At 37.1% G+C, this 24465-nt stretch overlaps 1 protein-coding gene and 1 long non-coding RNA gene across 5 annotated transcripts in view; one reads left to right on the forward strand and one right to left on the reverse strand.

Annotated features, from left to right (window-relative positions):
* The window catches only part of USP6NL (USP6 N-terminal like), a 183583-nt gene that overhangs the window by 99484 nt on the left and 59634 nt on the right, over positions 1–24465 (reverse strand). The gene's annotated exons all lie outside the window — the stretch shown is intronic.
* LOC122240216 overlaps positions 1–24465 on the forward strand; it is an 83288-nt gene that overhangs the window by 40898 nt on the left and 17925 nt on the right. Inside the window, exon 4 of one of the 3 annotated variants that reach the window (XR_006219600.1) lies at positions 17186–17268. The exons of 1 other annotated variant lie outside the window; for it this stretch is intronic. This is a non-coding gene — a long non-coding RNA (uncharacterized LOC122240216). Of the gene's footprint in view, positions 1–15286; positions 16286–17185; positions 17269–24465 lie in introns of those variants that run through there. One more of the 3 variants, XR_006219601.1, reaches the window with a different exon arrangement.

The following is a 24465-nucleotide window of genomic DNA, read 5'->3' on the forward strand; positions in this document are numbered from 1 at the left end:
ATGCAACTGACCCAAGAAAGAAAGGGATGGGCTGCCACTGAGCTGCAGATAATACCTTGTCTAGATATCTTGAAAATTCCTACCTACTGTAACCTAAACATCCCACCCCCATCCCAACGTCACTTGACTGCCTGGCCCAAAACTTATAGGCAGGTTCAATCAGACTCTATACGAATTTTTTATATACAGCAGTTAAAGAGTAAAACTCAAAGACACGAGTAAGGGGGCGGGGGGAGCCTCTTCAAGAATACTGTACTTGATGAGTTATACCAATCTCCACATGAAATATCACCATTCTCCAAGGAGACTGATTATAAAGGACCTGCCACCCTTCTCATTGAGGAAAACATTTCTTAGCACTGTCTCCTTCATACTCATTGAGTATACCATCTGAAGTTACAGAATACATTTATAACAGCAACCCAAATTCCTCTTTTACAAGTAAATAAGCATGACCAACTTCATAATCTACTTAAAAAGACTGGAAACAATATAAATGTCCATAAATTTGGCTATTAAAAATCACATGGCAAAATTACACACTGATTTGGATTCATTTCCAAGATATATTGTAAGTAGGGGGAAAAAAGCAAGGTTCAGAATAGTGAATATAACACCCTGCCGGGGGTTAGGGATACACAGAAATACACAAAATTAACAGTAGCTGCCCTGGGGAACTTAAAACTAGGTAGGTGAATGGAAAGGACACTTATTTTTCAATCCATAACCTTTAGTGCATCTTGAATTGTTTACTATGTACATGTACCACCTTATCAAAACATAAAAGTAAAAATCTGAGGGGTACCTGGGTGGCTCAGTCAATTAAGTGCCCAACTCTTGATTTCAGCTAGGGTCTTGATCTCAGGGTCGTGAGTTCAAGCCCCATATTGGGCTCCATACCCAACTTTAAATACATACATGCATACAGACAGACAGACAGGCATAAAATTCTTAACAACTGTAAAGATAATTAATGTTAGGAGAAAAACCCCTCCTCAAGAGACTGAAGATTAAATTCTACTCCAGCACAGCTCCCTTGACAGCAAAAGTTCCCTTCTCTACCACACCCTCATTCTAGCCTGCAAGGACCTGAAACATGAAGAGAGTCAAGTACAAGGCCACCTCAGCTTTTACGATAAAATGAATGCCTTCATTTCTTCCAGTTTTCTTTACTGCTCTAAAGAAAGGAAAGGAAGAATGTAAATTCAAAGAGATGAAAACTGTGCCAAGTGCATAACTATTTCTTTCCCATAATCACAAGAAAACCAATTAGCACTTTCTCCTCTAGCAGGCCATCCAGGCAGAGGGGCTGTGATGGTGCAGAAAGGGGAAATTAAGAATATATATCCCACCTTCTCAATATATGAATAGAAAACCAGGTCCAGAGAAACATGTCTTTAACCATCACAATGATTTGTAAAGGAGTCAGTATTTTACTGAGAACTGTAAAAATTAAAGGATAATATGAATGCTAAAGTCATTAAATTTTAGGCTGTTATAGACTAGTTCAAACACTTTAAAATAAATACAAGAGGGGGTGGGCTGCCCAAGTTGGTCGAGTGTGCAACTCTTGACTTCAGGATCATGAGTTCAAGCCCTATGTTGGGCAGAAAGCTTACTTAAAAAAAAAAAAAAAAAAAAAGGAAGAAAGAAAGAAAGAAAAGAAAAGCATACAAGCCAAATAAAATTTACAGGAAAATCTGCCTCAGCAGATCACACTACAACTTTTCTAATCAATTGACTTACTTACTCAATGTGATTTTTACTGCTGACAAATCTAGGTTGTTTTTGAAATAGATGTCTCATAGAACTCTCATTTACAGTGTTCTTGGAATGCCTTTAAAGCCTTTTAGAGAGTATTTTTTTCCTTTAAACTCTTATTTTCCACATGACACTGATTTGTCAAATGCAGTTTTGCCTACAGCAGTTCTTTTAAAGAACATAACTTTAATAAACTTGCTGACAAATGGCTTATATTACTTTAACCGACTATTTGTAATACAGCCAATCTAATGAGTTCTTAGGTTTCCAATAAAACCATCAATGCTTTGACAATTTCACAAACTCACTATAGACAAAGGCTCTTCGCAAGTACTGAGAAACATAGATTATTAAGACACAATATCTGCCCTCAAGATGTTTACAACCTTGTAAATGAATAAAAGAATCATTACCATAAGAGATGTGTTCCCCACAGGACCTTGCCAGCCAAGGAGAGAAAGGCAAAAGTGATAATCTTTCTTAAAGCACATCATACAATCTGCAGAGGACAACTATGTTACTATACCATGTAAACTGTCTCTCACATGACTAGAAAACTACAGAGCATTTAATAAATTATTATAAGAGGTGATTAAAGATAGAACAGTTTTAGTGAGATCATTTTTGTTTATTTCAACCCTATAAATAAGAGACAATTTGGACTTTTCTTCTAGGAGATGCCTTCAGTTTGACTTATATCCCTCTAGAAATCTTAACAGCACATCTAGAAATAAGAAGCTCAAATTGCTTAGCAAGTATACTGGAATGCCAACACAAACCAAAGTTAACTATTTCCTTTTAAATGCTATCAAGCACCATAAATCTTTTGGAAAGTGTAGTTTTCTTTATTTACAATATGCTTTAGAAAGCATTTTCTTACTGTATTATGTCTGGAATGTGTGTATATATGTAAACATATGCAAACCAGAGCTTTCCCCAAAATCTATAGTAATAGATTCACAACAGTCTGATGATTCATTTAACAAATTAAAATGAAATCAATACTGTTATACAAATTAGTACAAAATTAGTCCATATATCGGTAATTTTACTCCGTTTCTGATTTTGTTTTTGTTCAGTTCAGCAGAATTCTTTCCTTTAAATGTTTATTTATTTTTGAGAGAAAGGGAAAGAGTGCAAGTGGAGGAGGGGCAGAGAGAGAGAGGGAGACACAGAATCCAGAGCACGTTCCAGGCTCCGAGCTATCAGCACAGAGCCTGATGTGGGGCTCAAACCCACAAACCGTATAAGATCATGACCTGGGCCGAAGTCAAATGCTTCAGTCGGTTAAGCACCTAGGTGCCCCCCAACAGAGTTCTTAATAATTCTACCACTTATTATTGACGTAAACTTGGGCAAGTTACAACCTGCGTGAGCACCAGTTTCCTCACCTGTAAAATAGAAAAAATGACAAGAGGACTAGCTAACATTTACTAAATGTCTCCTGCATGTCAGATACTGTTCCAAGCATATCATAATGTTCTAAGCATATATTCTCAAGCATATGATCATATGATCATAAACTCAAACAATCCTATGGTGTAGGCACCATATATATAGAATAATGCATCACCAAACCCCAGATGAGGAAAGAGGGGCACATATTTCCAAAGGTCTTATGGCAGGTGGCAGAGCCCAGATGCTCGGGGATCCAGAAGCCACACGCTCAATCACTAAGATATAGCTGCTTAAAAACTGCAAGACATCTCCTGCCCAACTCGTAGAATTCTTGTGAACCTCACATTTAACTGGGTTCAAAAAAGCATTACTTTAAGGGCCATGTAAAATAGGGTATTTATTATTAATAAAGTTTTAAGGACAAGATTGATAAAAACTGACTGTGGAGGTATCAAAGCAAAATTTTATGTAAAAAAAACAACACACACATTAAAGGAATTGTAAAGGATCTTCAAGGGTATCTAGCTCAGCTTCCCACAAATGTTAACATCCCCTTGATAGCGTTCTTAATAAGTTGTCACAGAATTTCTCCTTTAATGCCTCCAGAGACGAAAATCTCCCAAGCTCACAAGTCAGCTCATTCCATCTTGAAATGTTCTAATTATTATTAGAAATGTCTTCCTTTCAGCTCTAAAAAAAATTAGACTTTTCCACATGATAAGCCTATAAATACAAACCACTGAGATATTCACACTGTTCAACACATGACATTTTATTCAAGTCCCCCTTGAAATGTGACACCCAAATATCCAAGAACAGGTCTGATGTGAGGAAAATAACAGCTCTGTTACCCTTCTTGATCTGCAACTAAATCATTCACTTTTCTTTCCTGGCTGGTAGTCCATTTAATAGACTTGTATTTAGCACACACTTCATTGAAATCCCTCAGTCCTCTCTTAGGGGCTATCTTGATCACAGTGTAGAACATGACATTTTATCATTTTTAATCTAGTCTTCACTTTGGTCTATCATTCTAGCCTCAAAAGATCTTGACAAAACTTAATTTCATAACCTTACTTTTGCTATCTCTATCAACATTGTACCCTCTTTCTTCCTTCACAAACCCAATGATTACAATGAAAATTTCACCCTGGCCACTGAAAAACTGCTGCATAAGTTAAGATCCTAGGACATATTAGCAAAGACCTTGACTCTGACATAAATGAATTAATTTAAATATGATCCATCAATCAAATATAAATCCTTACAAAACCTATTTTTTTCTTGTAGTCTGTGGGGACATCCAATAAGACTTTATCAAATACATTTCTAACACCCAAATAAAACCTATCTTCTGGTAGGCTGGCTCAAGACAGCAGCATATTAAGATCCTGAACTCCCTCCCTTCCATGGATACAGCAAATATATAACTACTTATGGAAGAATCTCCTCTGATAAAGACCAGAAAACTGGATGAAAAGAGCCTTCACAACAAAGAACAAAAATGACAGCATCAAGGACTGGAAAGGCAGGAAAGGAGAAGAGAGAAAGAGGGAGAGGGGGAGGGGGGCGGGGGAGGGGAGGGGGCAAAGCAAAGAAAAACCACACTCAGAAGGGATTTCAAGAATACAGAACTTTTCCCTGACAAGTGAGGGATTTGTGCTCCACATCCGGCACTCAACCCTTAGATCCTGAATGAAAGAAGATACACTAATCACTGGGCTTTGAAAACCAACAGGGATTATATCCAGGAAAGCAATAAAACTATAGGGAATGGAGAACCCACTCTTAAGGAGCTCTTATATAGACTCATTCACCGCAGGACCCAGTGCAAACACACCAGTTTGAAAAGTGCCTAAATCATATGTGGAGACCCACTTGTCAATTTTAAAGCACCTGCCAGACAGGCAGGAAACCACTGTGATTTTCTTCAGGGATGGAGACACTAGTGGGTGCCATATTTGCAACCCCATCCTACCTTGCTAATGTCAGCACCAGCAGGCTCCATCTTGGAACTATCTCTCTAACCTGTTAGAGCCGGTGAGGCACCCAATTGAAAACCCATCCACCCGTACAGCACATCCAGCAAATCACAGCTGGGCCAGGTGCCAGCCGTGTCCACCCCTATGCCACATGAGATGAGTGCATGCAGCCCACACAGGGAACACCCCTTGGGTGTCCAGCTTGGCTGGTGAGACAGGGTTGCGCTTCTGGGTTCCACCATCAAATCTCCTACACAAGGTCATTCCTTCAAGACTGGGAAAAGCAGTTGATTTGTCTAATACATAAAAACAAGCACAAAGAAGCAAAATGAAAAGACAGAGGAATATATCCCAAAGAAAGAACAAGAAAAAAACATCAGGCAAAGACATTAATGAAATGGAGATAAGCAATCTACCCAAAAGGATTTCAAAGTAATGGTCATAAAGATGCTTACCGTACTCAGGAGAAGAATGGATGAACACAGTGAGATCCTCAAAAAAGAGATAAAAAATATAATAAAGTTCCAAACAGAAGTTACATAGCTGAAGAATACAATAACTGAACTGAAAAAAACTAGAGGAATTCAAGAGCAGACAGGATGGAGCAAAGATCGAGTCAGTGAGCCAGAAAACAAAGCAACAGAACTCATCCAGAAAGAACAGCAAGAAGAAAAAGAATTTCTATAAAACAAAGATAACTTATGGGACTTTTGTGACAACATCAAGTAGACTAACAATCACATTATAGAGATCCCAGAAGGAGAGGAGCAAGAAAAAGGGCCAGAAAACCTATTTCAAGAAATAGCTGAAAACTTTCCTAATCTGAAGAATGAAACAGACATACAGACATACAGGTCCAGGAAGCCCAGAGAGTTCCAAAAAAGATGAACACAAAGTGATCTACATTAAGACACATTATAATTAAAATGGTAAAAGTTAGGGACGCCTAGGTGGCTCAGTAGGTTAAGTGTCCAACTTCAGCTCAGGTCATGATCTCACAGTTTGTGGGTTTCAAGCCGGTGTTGGGCTCTGTGCTGACAGCATTGGATTCTGTATCTCCCTCTCTCTCTACTCCTCCCCTGTTCACACACTCTCTCTCTCTCTCTCTCTCTCTCAAAAAAAAAAATAATAATAATTTAAAAAAATAATAAAGGGGCGCCTGGGTGGCTCAGTCAGTTGAGCATCCGACTTTGGCTCAGGTCATGATCTCATGGTCTGTGGGTTCGAGCCCCGCGTCGGGCTCTGTGCTGACAGCTCAGAGCCTGGAGCCTGCTTGGGATTCTGTGTCTCCCTCTCTCTCTGCCCCTCCCCCACTTGTACTCTGTCTCTCTGTCAAAAATAAATAAACATTAAAAAAAAATTTTTTAATAAAATAAATAATAAATAAATAAAATGGTAAAAGTTAAAAGATAAAGAGAGAATCTTAATTACACACAAAGGAAATCCCATGAGGCTAAAGGAGATTTTTCAGCAGAAACTCAGAAGGCCAGAAGGGAGTGGCATGACATATTCAAAGGCTAAAATGAAAAAACTTCCAATTTCCAAGAATTCTCTACCTGGCAAGACTTATCCTTCAGAATTGAAGGAGAGATCACGCATTTTCCACATAAACAAAAACTAAAGGAGTATTACCACTAAACTGGTCTTACAAGAAATGTTAAAGAGAGTTCCCTAAACCAAAAAGAAATGGCACTGATTAATAACAAGAAAACATCCAAAAGTAAAAACCTTACTAGAATAGAATAGGTAAATATATAGTAAAGGTAGTAGACCAGTAACTTATAGAGCAAATACGGAGGTTAAAAGACAAAAATAGCAAAAGGAACTAAAACTACAGTAATTAGTTAAGAGATACATAAAAAGATGTAAAATAGGACAAAAAAATAGAAGATGTGCAGGGCATGGAGAAAACCATGTAAAGTTTTGGAATGTACTCAAATTTAACTAAAATCAGATCATATATACGGAAGAAGATATATGTGAACCTCACAGTAACCACAAAGCAAAAACTTATGGTAAATACACAAAAGAAAGTAACAAAGGAATCTAAACATAACACTAAAGAAAGCCATCAAACCACAGGTCAAGAGAGAAAGAGAAAAAGAAAGGAACAGACAAGAGGTATGAAAACAGCCAAAACACAGTGAACAAAATGGCAAGAAGTATATCTCTATCAATAATTACTTTAAATTATCAATAATTACTTTGAATATAAATAGATTAAACTCTCCAATAAAAAGACATGGAATGGCTGAGTGAATTAAAAAAATATCTATATGCTATCTACAAGAGACTCACATCAGAAGAACACACACAGACTGAAAAAGAAGGATATTCCATGCAAATGGAAATGAAAAGAAAGCTGGAGTAGCTATATTCATAGCAGAAAAAATAGACTTTAAAACAAAGACTGTAATAGTAGATAAAGAAGGCCATTACATAATGATAAAGGAATCAACCCAACAAGAAGACATACCATATATAAGTATGTAGGCATGCAACACACATACATGCAACCAAGATATATAAAGCAAATATTAACAGACCTAAAAGGAGAAATTGACATCAATCTGATAAAGTAGCAAACTTTAACACCTCACTCACATTAATGGATAAATCAAAACAAAAAATTAGAAGAGAAACATCAGTCTTAAGTGACACATTAGACCAGATGGACTTTATAGACATATACAGAACATTCCTTCCCAAAGCAACAGAATACACATTCTTCTCAAGTGCCATGGGACATTCTCCAAAACAGATCAATATGTAGGGCTACAAAACAAGTCTCCAAAAATTCAAGGAGACTCAAATCATATCAAGCATCTTCTTCAACCACAGTGGTATAAAATTAGAAATCAATTGCGAAAATAAAACTGGAAAAAACACAAAAATGTAGAAATTAAACATGTTATGAACAACCAATGGGTCATCAAAGAAATAAAAAATACACCTAGAGACAAATTAAAACAGAAATATGACACACTAAAATATATGGAATGCAACAAAAGTGATTCTAAGAAGAAAGATTGTAGTGATACAGACCTACCTCAAGAAACAAGAAAAATCTCAAATTAACAACCTAACTTAACACGTAAAGGAGCTAGTAGGGGGAAAAAGCCCAAAGTCAGTAAAAGGAATAAAATGATAAGGATTAAAGCAGAAATAAATACAAGAGAAACTTAAAAAAAAAATCAATGAATCAATCAAACTAATTAATTAATTAGAGCCCTCTCTAACAAATGTTTGTTTGAAAGAGAACTTACAAGTAACACCACAAAAACTCAAAGGATCAATAAGAGACTATTGGAACAATTATACAGACAAACTGGACACTATAGAAGAAATGGATAAATTCCTAGAAACATAATCTTTCAAGACTGAATCCTGAAGAAAGAGAAAACCTAAACAGACCAATTACTAGTAAGGAGATTGCATCAGTAATCAAAAACCTCCCACCAAACAAAAGTCCAAGACCAGATGGCCTCACTGGTAAATTCTACCAAACATTCAAAGAAGATTTAATACTTATCCTTCTCAAACTCTTCCAAAAAAAAAAAAAAAACCGAAGAGAAGGGAATACTTTCTCGTTTTATGAGGCAACCATTACCCCGATACCCAAACTAGATAAGGACACAACAAAACAAAATTACAGGCCAAGAGCATTGATGAACATTGATGCAAAAATCCACAACAAAATGAGCAAATCAAATTCAACAATACATTAAAAGGATCATACACCATGATCAAGCAGAATTTATTCCAAGGATGCAAGGATGGTTTAACATCTACAAATCAATCAGCATAATACACCACCTTAACAAAATGAAGTATAACAACCATATAATCACTTCAGTGATTTCACAGGGGTGCCTGGGTGGTTCAGTCACTTGAACATCTGATTCTTGATTTTGCCTCAGGTCATGAGTCAGGGTTGTGGGATAGAGCTCTGCTTCAGGCTCCACACGGTGGAGCCTGCTTGGGATTCTCTCTCTCCCTCTCCCTCTGCCTCTGCCCCTCCCCTGCTCATGCTCTCTCTCCCACAAAATAAATGAATAAAGCTAAACAAAAACAAAAACACCTCTCAACAAAATGGATATAGAGGGAATGGACCTCAATAAAATAAAGGATATATGACAAACCCACAGCTAACATCATACTCAATGGTGAAAAGCTAAAAGCTTTTCCCCTACAATCAAAAACAAGACAAGCAGGTCCACTCTCACCACTTTTACTCAAAAGAGTACTGGAAGTCCTACCCACAACAATCAGGCAAGAAAAAGAAATAAAAGGTATCCAAGTAGGAACAGAAGAAGCACAACTATCACTATGTTCAGATGACCTAAGACTATATATAGAAAACCCTAAAGGTGACATCAAAAAACTCACAGAATAAATAAATTCAGTAAAGTAACATGATACAAAATAAACATACAGAAATCTATGGCATTCCTATACACTAATAATAAATTATCAGAAAGTGATATTAAGAAAACAATCCCATTTATAACTGCATCAAAAAGAAAAAAATACCTAGGAATAAATTTAACCAAGGTGGTGAAATTTTTTTTAATATTTATTTACTTTACACACACACACACACACACACACACACACACACACACACACACAGAGTCAAGCAGGGAGGGGCAGAGAGATGGAGACACAGAATCCGAAGCAGGCTCCTGGCAGGCTCCAGGCTCTGAGCCGTCAGCACAGAGCTCGACGTGGGGCTCAAACCCACAAACTATGAGATCATGACCTGAAGTCAGACGCTTAACCGACTGAGGTAAAATCAGTCCCAGGAGGTAAAATCTAGCCTGTACATTGAAAACAATGAGCACTGATGAAAGTAACTGAAGAAGACGCAAATAATTGAAAAGATATTCTTGCTCATGGATTAGAAGAGTTAATATTGTTTAAATATCCACACTACCCAATGCAATCTACAGGTTCAATGCAACACCTCTCAAAATTCCAATGTCATCTTTCATGGAATTAGATCAAATAATTCTAAAATTTGTGTGCAGCCACCTGAAGCCAAACAATCTTGACGTAGAAGAACAAAGCTAGAAGTATGCTCCCTGATTTCAAACTACACTACAAAGTTACAGTTATCAAAACAGTATGGTATTTGTATAAAAGCAGATACACAGATCAATGGAACATAATCGAGAGCCCAAAATTAAACCTGCACATACATGGACAATTAATTTACGACAAAGGACCCAAGAACATACAGTGAATAAAGGACAGTCTCTTCAAGAAATGGTGTTGAGAATACTGGACAACCACGTGCAAAAGAATGATAAACTAGACCACTCTTATACTACACACAAAAATTCTGTCAAAATGAATTAAAGACTTGAATGCAAGACCTGTAACCATAAAATTCCTAGAAGAAAACTAACAGTAAGCTCCTTGGCACTGGTCTTAGCAATATTTTTGTGGAGGTGACTCCAAAGGCAAGGGAAACAAAAGCAATAATAAACAAATGGAATTACCTCAAACTAAAAAGCTTCTGCACAGTAAAAGGAAACAATCATCAAAATGAAAAGGAACCTATTGAATGGGAGAAAATTTTTGCAAATCAGATATCCAATAAGGGATTAATATCCAAAATATATTAAGAACTCATATAACTGAATAGCTTAAACACAAATAATCCAATTTAAAAATGGGAAGAAGGTCTGAACAGACATTTTTCCAAAGAAGACATACAAATGGCCAATACATACATGCGATGATGATCAACATCACTAATTATTAGGAAAATACAAACCAAAACCTCAATGAGATATTAGATCACACTGGATAGAATGCTATTATCAAAAAGACAAGAAGTAACAAGTAACAGAGAAGATGTGTAGAAAAGGGAACCCTTATCCACTGCTGATGGCAATGTAAACTGGTGCAGCCACTATGGAAAACAGTAGGGAGTTTGCTCAAAAAATTAAGAAAAGAACTACCATACGATCCAGCTATTCATCCAGCTATTCCACTTCTGGGAGATTATCTGAAGAATACAAAAACACTGATTCAGAAAGATATATGCACCACTGATTTCAATGCATTATTTACAATAGCTGAGAAATGAGAACAGGCTAAGCGTCCTTCAATGGACAAACAGATAAAGAAGATGTGGCATACAGACACAATGGACTACTACTCAGCCCTTAAAAAGAATAGAATCCTGCCATTTGCAACAACATAGGGATGACTCTTGAAGGTATTATGCTAAGTGAAGTAAGTCAGATAAAGAAAAATACATATATTTGCACTCATATGTGGAATCTATTAACAAACAAAACAAAACACAAACTCATAGTGAACAGCTTGACAGATTGATAGCCACCAGAGAAGAAGGAGGATGGAGGGGTGGTGAGTGAAATGGGGGAGAGGGGTCATATGTATGGTGAGAGATGGTAACTAGAGTTTTAATGTTGATCACTGTGCGGGGCATAAAGATGTCAAATTACAATGTTGTACACCTGAAATTTACATAACGTTACATACCAATTTTTTCCCCCAAAATAATTTTAAAAAAGAAGAAGAAATGTAAAACCAAAAACAAAAACCTATTTGCAACATTTCCTTGGGATGTCTATTCAGTGACAGCAAGGAATTTACATTAATTTGTTCTTCTTACACCCAGAAAAGCTCCTAGAGATCATCATTTCCTTTTAAATCTATTCATGAGCCATTATTAATAAAACCATGCTAGCATTCTGATTACAATTATCATGAAATTCAATAGTTTCTAGTTACCAGAATCTACCATTGCTCCTTTGAGTCCAGTCTTCAGATATATATATTCTCTGTATTTTACTACTCTTACTATTCACAATTATTCCAAAAAAGTCTGAGTCTGAAACTCATTTAATCCTAAAGACCTGAATTTAAAGGGTGTTATCCCCTAACCTACCCTGGGCTTCAAATACCTCTCATTTTTGACTAATTCTCTTTTCTGTTTGAAGATAATTCTGATTTGACAAAAACAAAACAAAAAACCAAAAAACCAACCAAGCAAAAAGGAGATAGAAGTGAAAGTCTGGAACGCAGTCTTTCTCTTTCATGTTTGCATTACATGATCTGTTCTGAATGGCAGGCCTATGTGATCATTACTGATTTCCAGGAATCAAGCTATGCCTTTTAAAGTGTTTTTATTATACTGTTCACAGATGTCAATTCATTTACACTTGATTCTTCCTGACACTATTTTTAAAAGTACTTACTACTCTTTTTCATTCATTATAGGTTACAAGTCTTTTCTTACACCTTTCATTCAAACCCTCAAACTCAAAAGACATCTTAAACAGCTTTTATGTGAATATGTATATGTACATGTGTATACATATAAATGTTCATTTATTTATTTTGAGAGAGTGACAGAGGTCCCAAGCAGGGGAGGGGCAGATGAAGAAGGAGAGAATCTGTGCTCTGTCAGCACAGAGCCCAATGTGGGACTGGAACCCATGAACAACGAGATCACAACCTGAGCCCAAAACAAGACTGAGCCACCCAGGCGCTAATTTTATATATTTTTTTATTTATTTAATTTAAATTCCTTTATCTTGTCTTTCTTCTTAGAATCAGTGGCCACTGTAGAATTCTTTTTCTCCCCCTTGTTTTTTTAATTGATCCAGGTCTCCTTTAAATGTCTGCAAATGTAAGGAAGTCCCCCTTTAATATTCTTCTAATTCACTTTCTTAAAGAAATCTTATAGATAATCATGTATCACTAACTAGGCACAGAATTTCATCCCTTAGAATTTTACAAATTCTCAGAAGTTACCAGCACTTGAAACTTACCAACAAGCACTTTCTTATTAGCTTGAATTAGCCCTAAAAAGCAGTTCCTTTCATCATTCCCACAGCCTCCTAAAATATATACTTACATATACAAGATGGATTTCTTTATATTTGAATACGCTCTATTGTCAGGCTTAAGTTCTTATTGAAAGAAAATGGTTACAAATGACAGCAAGATCTCAGAGTTTCAAGGTTTCAAAATAATTCATGGAGAAAACATCTTTTCAATAAATAATGCTGGAATAACTAGATAGCTAGCTACACAGGGGGGGAAAAAAAACTTTGACCCTTACCTAACACAGTACACAAAACTTAGCTTGAGGGGCTCCTGGATGGCTTAGTCAGTTAAGTGTCTGACTCTTGATTTCGGCCCAGGTCTGATCTCACAGCAGTGAGATGGGGCCCTCCATCAGGCTGTGCGCTGACAGCACAGAGTCTGCTTGGGATTCTGTCTCTCCCTGCCCCTTCCCAGCTCATGCTCACTTGCATGGGTTCCCTCTCCCTCCCTCCCTCCCTCTCTCTCTCTTTCTGTCTCTCTCTCTCAAAGTAAATAAATAAACTTAAAAAAATTAATTTGAAATAAGTCATAGTGTTGGCAGGTGAACTGGGCGAGACCCTGGGCCCCAGGGTCTTGACTGGGTTCATCCTGAAGGCGTCACCGAAGGCACTTGGTCTTGTCATGAGACAGAATTCAAGGATAGACAAGCAACGCAAAAGACAAGGGACACAAGCAGGAAGGTTTATTAAAGTGAAAAGTATACCCTTGTGATGTGAGACTGGGCAAGGGGGGGGGGGGGGAGGATGGATGGGAGGAGAAAGAGAAAGAGCACACACCCTGGGGGCTGGGTTTCTATCTTTTATTGACAGTTGTTAACTAGGGAGTAGAATATTCATTACAGGGGAGGGGAGGCAGGATGGGTTTCCAATCATTTTCTTTCTTATTTGGCCAGGGGTTTGTGGTCATGGCACCCGCCATCTTGGGCCTGTCTGGTGCAAGCAGGCTTCTTTTAGAGTGCTACCAGGACAGGCCTCTGACTTTCCTTATAGCTGGCCAAGACTTCCTCTATGTGGCCTCCAGGTAGGCTGTTAGAAACTAAGTGCCTACTCTAACAAGAGATTTGTATGTATGAGCAAAAACTATAGAACTTCTAAAAGAAAATACAGGAGAAAATCTTTATTACACTGGGTGCCCAAAAATGAAAACATGTTCATAAAGATTTTTATGTGAATGTTAATGTAAGTATTGTTCATAATAGATAAGACAAAACCTAAATGGCCATAAACTGGCAAATAAACAAATATTTAATCTCTACACTGAATACCATTCAGTAACACAAACAAATTTACTAATACATGAAGCAACATAAATAAAACACAAAAAGCCTCACAATGCCTAACTCCATTTATATCAAATTGTAGAAAACACAAAATTATAGTGACAGAAAACAGGTTAGGGGCTGCCTGAGGCCAGTGACCAGGGTAAAGAGATACAAGAAAACAAGAATTTTTAGGATTCTTGATGGAACTTTTCTACATCAAGATGTGGTAGTGATGATGTGACTTTATAAAACTATCAAAATTCATCAAGCTCAGTGCTTCAAATGGATGAATTTCACTGTGTGCAAATTATATCTCAATAAATGTTTTTGGTTTTTTGGATTTTTTTTTTTTTTTTTTTTTGAGAAAGAGAGAGGGAGGGAGGAAGAGGCAGACAGAGAGGGAGAGCATCCCAAGCAGGCTTCATGCTGTCAGTGTAGAGTCCAATGCGGTGCTTGAAATCACAAACCGTGAGATCATGACCTGAGCCAACTCCAAGAGTTGGACGCTTAGCCAAGTGAACCACAAAGGCACCCCTTCAATAAATCTTTTTAAAAAAATATTTCATAATCTCGTGTTTTTAACAATCACTAACCACTTTAAGTTTTATTTTTATTATTGAAATGTTTTGCTGTTTTTGGAGAATCTCAATTTGCCACTTCTAGGCTGTTATAAAAATCAAATAATCAAATTTACGTGAATATGAAAAATAATCACCAATGGGCTCTGAGTGTGGGCCTAATGGTCTCTCTAAACAGCAAACACAAGTTTCAATGCACTGACTTTGTTGCATCTACTTTGGAAACGATTTGCTTCAAGTTTTTAAATGACCTCTAAATAAAGAAATCATTCAGCGTAAGAATGGTCACAACTAACATCAAGTACCAGGTCTAGGCACCACACAGATCACAAATAACTATTCATTCTACTCTTCACCATTTGCAAATAATACTTGAACCACACAAGCCTTATTTATAGTTCTTAACAGCACTGCATCCCGTTTTCCTTTTCTTTCAGGCCATCCCACATTCTATTCCTTCTGTCTGGAATTCTCTCCACTCTTTATATGGCTGACTCCCACCACTCTTCTCATCTCGACCTGAGAGCTACCTCTTCAGGGAGGTCTTCTCCAGTTCTCTTCAGGGTACCTTGATATCTTCTTCACAGAAAATACCACAATTTGTAATATTTTCTTTGTTTACTTGTTTGCTTTCTGCCTTCTCTACTGGACCCACAAATCAGTCTGGATCATATTGTTTACCACTCTACACCAGGGTCTGGCACAGTGCCTGACCCATAACAGTGGTTCAGTAAACTTACTGTATGATTACATGAACGGATAAGAATTTTCTAATTTAATCCCAATCACAACCCTAGTGACACAAGTACCTTTGTAGAGATGAGAAAACTAAGACTTGGAGAGGTTAATATCAGAGGGTAATTGTATAGCCATTAAGCAGTGGTACCGCAACAGGCATCTATGTCTCCAAATCTCAAGCATGTAACCAAGTGGTAATGTGTATATGCAGTGTAGCAGAATTCACTGAATTTCTACAGTGGACTATTTAGGTCTGTTCACCTAGCATCAAGTTATTGGTTGGATCCTATCATAAACTCTAAGGACTATTCAAATTATTTGCCTGGAATTTTGTTTGATCACATCTTCTTTGAAACAATTGGGCCAGCTCAATTATGAAACAGAAATATTTCCTGAGCTTGATGATACTTTCTGGACTAGGCTTTAATTGGGTACAACTAAATTTATAAACATTCCTAAAAGAGAGATGCATACTTTCAGTAAATTATGTAGTGTTTATACATTTGTTCTATTAACGAGTGAGCTTGCTGTCTCCCTATTCTTACACACTACTAGCTCTCACTATTTACACTTCCTGCCAAGACCCAACAGCAAAATGCCAGCTGTCATAAGTAAAAGCTTTGAATATGCCTAGAGGCGCGGCACATACGCACCAATTAAGAAAAAACAAAGGTTATATTCAGCAATGTGAGACTTACTACAATAATTCTATTCACTGGGGGAGAAAGAAAAGCCAGAAAAAGAAAAGCAGAATGAAAGAGCTTTTGAATGACAGTGAACTTCAACAAGTGAGTCAGGGTAGTGAGTCATTCTTAAGTGTATACCTCAAAAATGCAAACAGATACTACCATAAGTCCTAAGATGCTAATTATAATCTCTGTCATAAGAGGGAAATAATGCTGCTCTATGCTGAATTCCTGTTTTCAAGGAAGTCATAGTTCTTCCCCTTACATTAGTTAGACCGTAAATGGTTGGAAGACTAGTTCCTGAAATACTGTCTGTGGATAGAAGCAGCTTTGGAATATATGAGGGTAAAGCTGCAACTTTAGGTTTAGGTAAAGTCCTGCAATGTCCTTTAGGGTGGGAATAAGATAAAGAAAATTCTTTTATGTTGGTGTAATACAATCCACATCATGCAAAGAATTCACATATACCAAGAGGAAGAACTGTTTCTTAAATTAAACATATTCTTAACTTTAAGTAATGAAACATTTATTTCCTTCCAAGGAACCCTCCCCTAATTTGCTTATTTCTACCAATGGCATTACTATGCCAGACTTTAAGTTCAAAAGCTTAGCATCATTTTTAACATATTTTTCTTTGACCCTCTACATGTAATTTCTTGCTAATTTCTGAATATTTTTTCAATCACCCCTTGCTTCATTTCCCCCACTGTCACACTAGTCTACAACCATATTGTAGAAAACACTGTGTTATGACAGTAACTGTACTGTAATCCCTGTGTGTGGTCTACTGGGATAATGTGGTAGGTATGTCATAAGTAGTCTGCCAATAACAATAACTAACAAAACTTGAATTTGTCAAGTCTTTCTCTATAGTAACATTCCTCGCACGAACTTGAATTTTCATGTTTCCAGCTATGGGAATTAAAGTGACAGACAGCATTTGGGCAAGTACGCCAGACATATTGAAGAATGTGTCCGTAAGAGTATTCACTCAGGTACGTGTCACTTGTTATATATGCCACAACTAAATAAAAGGCTGGAAATTGGTGACCCTTAGTACGTTATGTGAATATATACTTATATTGATTCAAGAAACCCTCGCTCTGTTAATTGGTATTAGATTTGCCTGGATATAACACAAAACTTAAAATCACAAGGCTAACACAAGAGATGTTGATTTCTCTCCTGATGTCTAGGAACTTTAGAACTAAGTCATTAGGTCTGATATGAGGATGCTACATAGAGTCAACAGGAATTCAGGCTCCTCAATCTTTCTTCTCCATATCCTCTTTAAGGCTTATATCCTCAAAGTCACCTCATGATGCAAAGATAGTTGCCAGATCTCCAGACATCATATTTGTCTTACAGAGAGCAAGAATGAAGGAAGACAGGGGACTGGGTGTGTAGCGGGAGGAGGGTGCACCAGAGGAACGGAGTAAAAATACTGCCTGCCCCAAATAAAAACTGCTAGTAGGCAGAAAATCACCATTTCTCAGTCTCACACTGGAGTTCAGGGTACCTAGGACAGTCAGGGCCTGAGGGCCAAGATCCTACAAAAAAAACATAGGGAAGTCAACCTAAAATTTCAGCTGCTTAATTCCTCAAGGCATTTGTCCATTCATAAGCAGCACAGACTGTGAGAAGCCAAGCAGAGAGTAGCAACAGCAGTTAAAAAGCTAAACAGCTGTTGTCAGTCTCAAAGTCTTAAGAAGACAAAGACTGGAGTTCAGGACTCATTGATGAGGCAGGAACCTGGTAGGCACCCCAGACTTCCAAACGAAGTCACTGAATGACCATACCCTAGGATTCATGAAGAACTAGAAACAGACAAGGCCTTATAACTCCTAAAATTCAGACTTACAACACCTCAAATATGATGGACTAAGTTGCTCTGCCTCTTCTCTAATTGCCTGTCAGGAGCTACAAGTTTATCCAAAATCTCTACAGATTTTTCATATATAATAGCTACCACTTAATAAAAACTTTGCAGGCATCTGAATGGTAGCCCCTCTAAAAAAGGGGGGGGGGGCTAAAAGATAAGACAGATACTGCAGTATCAGACATATTTTTTTTTAAATTCTATAACTAATATGTTCAGTAAGACTGGTAACAAGATGGAGAATTTCACCAAAGATTTGGAATCTTTTCCTTTTTTTAAGAATCATGAGAATTCTAGGCCTGAAAAATACAATCACTGAAATTAAAAACTCAACAGACAGGCTTGACAGTAGATTAGACATAGCTAAAGAGAGGATTAATCATCTAGAAGACAAATCAGTAGAAAATATATCATCTGAAACAAAAAGAGGAAAAAAAAATGGAAAATACATGAAAGAGCAGGGGAAACACTGGAGACATAAGGAAATGTTCTAACATACATGTAATCGGAGTCCCAAAAGGGAAGATATAGATAATGGAGCAGAAACAGTTTTAAAGAGCTAATAAGCAAGAATGGTAACCCACATATTCAAAAGGCAACATGAACTCTAAGCAAAATGCATACAAAGGAAAAAACACCTGGACATATCAGAGTAAAACCTGTGAAATCTAAAGACAAAATGAAATCTTCAAAGAAGCAAGAGACAAAAAGAAACAGATAACCTTCAAAGAAAGGAGCAGCAATAATTTAAAATTTAGCAAATTTCTAAATTGAAACTCTGAAAGAAAATAACCAGCAACTTAGAATCTCAAGCAGTTTTTAAAACATCCTTCAAAACTGAATCCAAAAATAAAGACATTTACAGACAAACAACAGACATACTTAATGATCAGCATACATATACTAAAATAATAAAGGGAGTTTTTCAAGTGGAAAAATATGAGCCCTGGTGGAAGAACAGACATCAAGGAAGAAATAAAGAGCAACAGGAAAGGTAAATACATGGATATTAAGAATATAGGGCTTAAATATATAGAGAGAATTAAAATATACATGAATAATGCCTAAAGGCAGATGAGATATAAATGAAGCTAAAGTATTTTAAAGTTGTTAGATTTTTCTGGGAATTGGGGAACAGCTGTAACTTATTATATATTCTAGTAAGTCAAGGATGAATAATGCAATCTAGAATAACACCAAAGAGCAGCAAAAGAATTTATAACTAACAAATTAATAGGTGTCAGACTTGATAATAAAATTTATTTGAATAATGTAAAATATGGTAAGAAATGACAGAAAAATAATTTAAAATAGGTGGAAAAATAGAAAGTCAGATTTGGACCCAAACATGACCGTAATATATGTAAACAGACTGAGCCATTCCAATTAAAAGATTTAAATAATCAGATATTTAAAAAAAAAACATACAGATATATACTACTTAGGAGAAACACATCTTAAATGTAGAGGCAGGAAGTTTGAAAGTAAAAAGAATGGGGAGAGAAATCCCATGCAAACACAAATCAAAAGAAAGTATCACTGTATGCATACTTGACGAAGCAGACTTAGGAAGAATCATTACTACAGATAAAAAGGAACATTTCACAGCAACAAAAGAACCGATCTATGAGGAAGACATAAGGATGAACCTAATAACATAAGTTCAAAATATATACAGCAAAAATTGGCAGAATTAATAAGAAAGACCAATTCACAGAGTGGGGAATTTTACTGTCCAGAAAGGTCAGGAAGAGTCTTAGACCTCTCTAGATCTCTCCTTAACAACAAATCAACTACACTCAATATTTTCAGTCAATTACTCTTGCTCTCAACTTCAGGGGTACCACCAACTGACAACCTGGATATTTTATATTCCTTTTGTGAAAGAAAGAAAGCCCATTGACTACTTTCTTTCAAGTCATAACCAGAGGATTTTAGAAGAATTCTAAAACAACTCCATATCCTCAAAAGAGTTTTAACAGATGACTAAAAGCCAAACATGCAACTCATTATCAGTTATGGATATCATTAATTATACATCAGATTAACTTTGCTGAATATTTTGCTTTCTGTACTAAACCTCCTTCATGTTAATTATTTTCATGCTCACTCAGCTCAGTTATTCATTTATAACTTCATTCAACATTATTAAAGAGAAACCTGAAACCATCTGCTTGGTCAAAGCTAGACAACTTCTCAGTAGTAGGAAGATTTAAAGAATAGTCACAAGAAGAGACATATGGAGTCCAATATCACAAAGCCAACGGTATGATCCCAATACAACAGCAATGAAAATTAGTTTCCACTTTCCCTCTTTATGATACAACCATAGCAACTATACATGGATGGTAAAGTCTACACATTTCCCTAAATTTAGTCTCCTTAACACAGGAATTTAAACTGGTGTGAATACTCTAGTTCAAAGAAGACTTGTGATTTTAAAAGCAAATTTTAAATTGGATTATCACCAAGGTGAAATTGGAGTCATGGGGCTGAAAGTCTGGCTAAAGTGGATTAAAAGAAAATGGAAGTTGGGGCGCCTGGGTGGCTTAGTTGGTTGAGCATCCAACTTCAGCTCAGGTCATGATCTCACGGTTCGTGGGTTCGAGACCCGTCTCAGGCTCTGTGCTCACAGCTTAGAGCCTGGAGCCTGCTTCGGATTCTGTCTGTCTCTGTCTGTCTGTCTGTCTGTCTCTCTCTCTCTCTCTCTCTGTTCTTCCCATGCTCATTCTCTGTCTGTCTCTCAAAAATAAATAAACATTTAAAAAATAAATAAATAAATAAAAAGAAAACGGAAGAGGAGAAACTGAGTACAAACAACTCCTTGGAGGAGCTTTACTGCAAAGGGAAACAAAGAAATGGAATAGCTGCTGGCAAGGGAGCAAAGTCAAATGAAGTCACTTTTCATTGGACAAGAGAAATAACAACACATGGCACAACGATGGCAAGGACCCGTCAGAGGAGGGACACTGATGACACAGAGAAAGAACAGACAGCTGAGTGAGCTTCGTTTCCGGGCGGATGACAGGGCAGAGAATTCAGCGCACTAGGAGAGGGGCCCCATTACAAAGGAGCCAGAGTTCACCTAGAGTAGGAAGAGGCACAGCACAGGGGTCCAGCGGATGGGATGTGGGTAACCCTGACCACGTTAGTTAGTCCTCTGAAGCAATAAGCTTCAACTTTCTCAGTAAAGAAGAACAATAACCAGCTGAGAACTGGGTACGGGGAAGAGATGGTGAAGGTCTGAGAAAAGGGAAAAGCCCACCTAAAGTTCATGATAATGAATTTAAATTACAACTAGTCAGAATGTTGTGATGTGTTCTCCAGCCACAACCAGCTGCACAGGTACAAAGTGGAGGCAAAGTTGACAAGAGCCTGTTGTAAAGCACCCAGTCCGTTTCACTACCAAAAAGACTCTGAAGCCTTGCCCTCTTCTTCCCCACGTCCCCCTGCTCCCTGACTCAATCCCCTTGATTCAATCCTCCTACAAGAATACGCACTAAGGTCCCTGCACAGGAGAACATCGTCATGTCCAGGATCTGTCTCCTCAGGTTCTCTCACCTTGTTTCTTCCCCATGAGTGAGTCCCAAGATGATGAATCCTGTATCTGTGTCCCTCCACCCTATACCACCTGAATGCTAGACGCATCCTGCTGCTTACAGGATGTCTACACCCGGATATCTATAGGATAAATCCCAGGGTGTCAAAAATAACCCCTGACAGCCTGCTCCCAGTTTGTGGTTGTGGAATTCCCAACACACATCACACACCCCCATCCACGGAACCCACCATCAAGACACACTACACCTCCCCAAACACGCCCGTCCTTTCACAACCTCACAGCTCTACAGATTATTATATCTAACTCACTTCATTAACTTTATATAAACTATACCCACTTAATCCTGGTCATATTGAAAGTCACATCAAACTGAAGTTCCTAAAGAACTCAAACAGATCCAGCCCTCCTCTGCTACACACATGAAACAAATAAATACAGCAATTTTTTCTGGAGTTTTCGTGATAGTATCTAAGTTCAAAGTATAATTTCTACAACTAACCATAGCTTATTTTGTTTAATATTAGTTCATGTTTTGTAATTGCCTAGATGAACACATTCCAATCAACATTATTTAAAAACAAAACAAAACAAAAAACCTACTTCTGAATTTAAAAAATCATAAAAAACCAATGCAAGCCATGAAGTCAAGCTTGGTCACATACTTCTATAATAATGACAGTACAATCTTCAAACTACTGGAAATAAGAGACTGCCAAATTCTCTAAGCTAAAGGTCCAAGCGCAGCAATGAAGGGAAGTCCCCAGTGAAGCAGATTTGTGTGTGTATGAGTGTGTGCACCTCAAGTACCATGCAGGCAGTACATACAACATAGTATACTAACCAGCGGGATTTCTGAATATTATAAATGTGTGCAAATGCTTTAGGCTGTTTAAATTAAAGGCAATATTTACTAGTCCAAATAATCCTTTCTACTTCTTACCTTGAAGACACATGAACAGGAAAATCAGAAATTCAAAACAACATAAAAATAAGAATATAGCTTAGTCATTTTTTGAGTACAATAAAACATCAATTTTAAAATCATTTTTGAGGGGCACCTGGGTGGCTCAGTTGGTTAAGTGCCCAACTCTTGATTTCAGCTCAGGTCATGATCTCATGGTTCATGAGATTGAGCCCCGAATTGGGTTCCAATGTAACAGCATGGAGGATTCTTTCTCTTTCTCTCTCTCTCTCTCTCTCTTTCTCTCCTCCTCCTCCATGCTCACGTGCTCTCTCACAAAATAAACTTTAAAAAAATAAATCAGAAAAAGATCATTTTCCAAACCATTCAGTAATTCAACATCTAAAAGTGTATACATAGTGCATCCCAAGCACATAGTATAAGACTTTCTACAGCCTAGAGAGTTATAATCACTTTGCGGTAGTACAAAGTCTCATTTTTACCTCCATTACTACAGCTTAACATTTATGGAGCTCCAAATATGCATATCCTCTAAGCAACATTACAATAATATATGGAAAAATAATGCATTAAGCTCAAAGCTACTTTGATTTCTTGAGCAATCATAAAGTACATCCTAAACATCTTATAAACACAAACCTATGTGAACTGATTACAGAGAGAGATGATGGCTTTCAGTAGGTGGGGAGGAGAGCCCCGTGTCGCTCCCGTGACGAATTCTTCTTGATCGTGAACAGCAGCTCTACCGCTTATCAGCAATTTGATCTTAACCTCCCTCAGCTTCATTTCCCTTATTTGTAAAATTGAGATACCACCATACCATGCAAGGTTGTTTTAAGGATTTCGGATCTAGTCTATAAAGCCAGTAGCAGTTGCACATGGGAAAAGACCGGAATGGTAGACAATAAATTGTAACAGAGATCTTTCCTAAGGAAATTAGAGGACGTCCAAAAAAATCTTTCCGAGTGTTCTGTGTTGTCCAAGTTTTCTTGGACACGAAGGATAATAATTCTATAAAAATGAAATAAAAAAAATAAAAAGTCTTGTTTTGTTCCCCAAAAGCACAATGTATTATGCAAATCTCAAATTTCCTATTATCCCACAGAAGAACAGTCACTATCTGAGTTCTCACCGTGTGCCAGATACATCCCATAAACTATCTCCACTTGATGTTCACAGCTACCTCTGAGTATGTCATCTAGGCAACTGTAAAATATGTACTAATGTTAAGCAAAATAGGCTTTTAAATGTAAGAAAACGGAGGATCAGAAAAGTCACTCAGCTAGTACATGACAGTGCCGGGATTCAAACCCCAGTCCCACTTATCCCCTCTAGACACATTACAATGGTTAATCATGAATTTGGCAACAAAGGCAAGAACTATCTTATCATCAAAGAACAAAAAGCAAAATTGTTTTTGTTTTTTTTTTCTTCTTATACAACCCTGCCCTAAAACATCCTGTGTCCTTTCTTTACTACTGTAATAAATTTCTCTAAAAGAAAGACGACACTATCGGCTTATCTAGATCCCTAGAGGTTTAGCAAACTTCACACATCAAGCCCCAGCAAATAACTGAAATACAGCTAACCAAAGAAAAAGAAAAGACCTCTAAAAAAATCAGTGTGCCAACAATAATAAAGTTCATGTACATTCTTAAAACATCTCTTACAACTTTCATTCAGAACTAATTTATCCCATCTTTATTCAGAACTACTTTTAGATGTAGTTTAAAAAGCAGGTTGATAGTTGCTTCACTTCCAAGTCAAAGAATATTAAAGCAAAAAATGAGACTAGGAAAGACTATTAGAGGCAGATGCACTGATAACGT

This window comes from Panthera tigris, chromosome B4, assembly GCF_018350195.1.
Source record: "Panthera tigris isolate Pti1 chromosome B4, P.tigris_Pti1_mat1.1, whole genome shotgun sequence".
NCBI lineage: Eukaryota > Metazoa > Chordata > Mammalia > Carnivora > Felidae > Panthera > Panthera tigris.